Raw genomic sequence first — 3,703 nt, forward strand, 5'->3', positions numbered from 1 at the left:
TTCATAACATGCTTTCCTGAATAAGCATCACTCACATATCTGAGGGTCAAAGGTTATGTGCATGTTGACTTATCTCAAGATGGTCTTACAAAAGAATTATTTATGGTTGGTAAAGCTTTTAATTGGTAAATGTAGTTTAATCATACATCCTGTGTATGCAGACAATCATTATAAAGTTTACAATCTTCCACTGCCATTTGCAGTGTCAAGAGTTCATAATATTTGTGTGGGGGAGAGTGTCTAATTGGAACACTTTCAGCAAAGGCACTGCTACAAGTAGCACCTCAGAGCTCAGGCTTTTCTTAGAAGAAAGGCTTGAATGCCAATCATCACCTATGAACAGTTCTTTCATTTGTCATTAGTAGAATCAGGATAGAGGTGCATGTGCATATGCTCAAAATTGAACTTGCAGCATTCACTGTATGTTTGTACAAACCATATTGGCAGTTAGGCACTCTCCCCCTGACAAATATTGTGAACTCTTGGCAGTATATACTACAAGTCAGAGATACATCATATCAGGGGGTTCTGTTTGTATGCAACCAGTTCTTGTTGGACTGCAAAACTGAGTAGTTTTGTACTATTGTCTATAACACATACTACAGTGGAACTTCAGTTATCCGAACCCCATGGGACCAGGAGTGGTCCATAACTCTGAAAAGTCTGTATCTCTGAAACTGTATAAATAACCTTAAAATATCATAAAGAACATTTTTTTAAAATTCAGTTTTGTCAACTACCCTAATAGAATAGTCACTACATTTCCTTAGTTTGGTTAACTGAGAATCTGGATAAGTGGGGTCCAGATAACTGAGGTTCCATTGTAGGATACTAATTGTCATCATTGTGACACAACCATGTATATGGCCTCACATCTCACTGGGTACTTCAGGCAACCGGCAAATGCTGCAATTCTTTCTGTTATCAACCATAATAAAATTTTGCTGTATGTTAAATAGCTTCAAAAATAATTGCATAGTGTCTCACTAATTACAAGTTTGCAAGGGCTTACTCATTTTCGAACAGGCTAATTAATGACTGGAATAGTTTACCTGATTACATTATTAATGCTGATTCATTAACTTCATTCAAGGATCTCTTAGATAAACATTGGACTGATCATCATTATTTTTATAATGATTGATTTGTATGCATGTAATTGAGCAGGATTCACAGGCTGTGCCTTTTCCCTGAAATAAATACTAATACTAAATTACACACCTTTTTAATACTGATAAAAGCTGTACCCTTATATATAATATTTTCAAGGTTTTATAATCCGCCAACACTATAGAATTGGCATTTAAACAGGGAGAGAACACTTTCTTGCCTGTAATATAATTACAATTTTTATTCTGAATTTCTAATTGATTCATTATCTGTGAGTCTTGGTGTGAGTAAATATATTATAGAAGGCAATCAAATATCCCATACTTATAGATTTGAGAGAAATCTACTAGCTTTTCAAGAGCAGAGCATGTGCTGACAATTTCTGTTTTACTAGCAAGTTGTGTACAAGTCTGTAGCTGCATGTGCACAACAATTGTGGGTATATATGTGTCTGTGTGAGTGTTTATGTGTGAGATGAGTGACATGTGCATGAGAGGGTTGCGATATGTTTAGTAATTAAGGTTGGTTTATTTTGTTGTTTGGTTGAAGTTAAATGCATACTGTAACTATCTTGTATCAGACTGAGTAAAAAATCTTGTGGTGAGCATAGCAATAAAGCTCACTTAATGAATATTCACAGACTTGTTGTCTCAATCATAATTTGAACAAAAATGCTTTCTTGTTTAACATAATAATATAGACATTCGTCTGCACACCAATTAACACAAGATGCATTTAACAATATTTCTTGTTTCTTCATAGTGTTCCAAAGTATTCACAATTGTACATGTGGTTATAGATAATTGGGTCAACCCAGCTAAAATAAAACTTGTAAGATTTAACAAAATCGTCCAATTCTTGCAAGGTCACATTGTACCTTGCATTTGATCATAAATGCAGACTAATTCCATCACATACACAAACTATATTCATTGCAGATCTATACCCACTTTTACAGTAGATTCACAATTCATGTGTGCTCGCTCTATTGTACATGTAGCTATATAATTGGGTATACAGGCTGTGCCTGTACCCTGCATTTTATCATAAAAGCAGACTAAATTCTATCACATACTGTAACACAAGCTCTTCATCGCAGATCTATAGTCATCAATCATGACAGAGCAAGTGATGGAGTCAGTGGAACAGATTTTAATTAAATTTTGGGTATGACTTGAATTTTCAAGTTCTGTCGCAGAAATATTAATAACATTCCTAACCAAACAATTCTGATTTTACAAAATAACATCTTAAAACGTGGGTTACCTTTTCCACTGATTCCTTTAATTATAAACTGTTTAATCAGCAATTTCCATATACTACTGTCTTTAGAAAGTAGCTACCACAATGTCATACGTATATAGAGCAAATGTTCAATTGGCCTAAGATATAAAAGAAAAAACCCAAAGTATCAATGCCTTACTCGATCAGTTAATAACTACAGCTATAAAGTTTAGCAGCATTGTATCGGCAGTCCAACTACTTCAATGGGGTACAGTTTTGAAGGTCAAGAAGATTTTGTATGTTGAGCCTTGCAGTTCATCAGAAAGATCAGCTTGGATTTTTCCTGAGGTCGTGGGTTGAATAGCAGACTTTCCAAAACTGAACGTCAGCACCATGGGATCACCAGCTAAAGGTGTGAAGGCTATGGTTCCACTAATTCCTTTATCTGTTGTTCCAGAAGCCTGAAATACATGAATCATGCATTATTAAAGGTGAGAGATGTCTTACAACTTAAGTACAGGGGTCTAGACTCAGGGGTACCATACACTGGGTGGACAGTACAGGATCCCTAGCTGGCAAGACTTATACTATTAAATTACAATACAAAAATAATAATTATAGCATGCATAAAAGTTCAGTTTAGGCAAACTGATAGATCCCAGTCCGGAGAGGCTCTCAAATTAAAAATCATGCATGAGCAGGAGACAGTAATGTGAGCAGCTTGCTCAAACAGGGATCTTATAGTCTTCTTGGAAATTTCACAAACATTGGCTACTTGGGCAATTGTGTCTGACATAAAATGGCCAAAAGAATCAATCTCGATGGAAATGATAGCACAATAATGAGGTACATACCTGAAATGTAGCACTCTCACTAACTATCACAGTATTCGGTAGTTCTACATCCACTGATCCGGAACTCATATTTGGGGGTGAAACATGGATATCCACTGTGGCTTTATTATCAACCTTAAGGATCACAAGCTCGTCACTCATTTTGGTCAGAGGTGTATAGCGTACAGCTAAGCTAATACTTCAACAATCCTGGTGAAAATGTTTTCAAAGGTTGCAATTTTATGGTGAAACATAGCGGGACATAGCTGCATTTATAGCATTTTAAATACTGTGATGATGCAGTGTTACATAACCAAGGAAGTGGTTACTGTACTGCAAGATTTTTATTGTCACTTGCCCCGAGCATTTGACTTTAGGGGTTGCAAAAAGTAGCAGTGTTAGGGTCAGTTTCAGCTTTGGTTTCGTCTTCATCTTTAGGTTACGTTCTACTTACTAATACTTGAGTAACATTTATTAGATTGATAAGTAGGGAATGCAGATAGCTAGCAGCGGTAGCACAGTGGTTAGCACACTTG

General features: G+C 35.9%; 1 long non-coding RNA gene across 1 annotated transcript; it reads right to left on the minus strand.

Moving 5' to 3' along the window:
- Positions 1 to 2,419: 2,419 nt before the first annotated feature.
- LOC136257774 (uncharacterized) lies at positions 2,420 to 3,406 on the minus strand. Its single transcript, XR_010702154.1, has 2 exons — positions 3,189 to 3,406; positions 2,420 to 2,795 (listed from the first exon to the last, which is right to left on the minus strand). It is a non-coding gene; the product is annotated as an uncharacterized lncRNA (long non-coding RNA).
- Positions 3,407 to 3,703: the final 297 nt, after the last annotated feature.

The sequence above is a fragment of the Dysidea avara genome, chromosome 6 (genome assembly GCF_963678975.1).
Source record: "Dysidea avara chromosome 6, odDysAvar1.4, whole genome shotgun sequence".
NCBI classification, from domain to species: Eukaryota; Metazoa; Porifera; class Demospongiae; order Dictyoceratida; family Dysideidae; genus Dysidea; species Dysidea avara.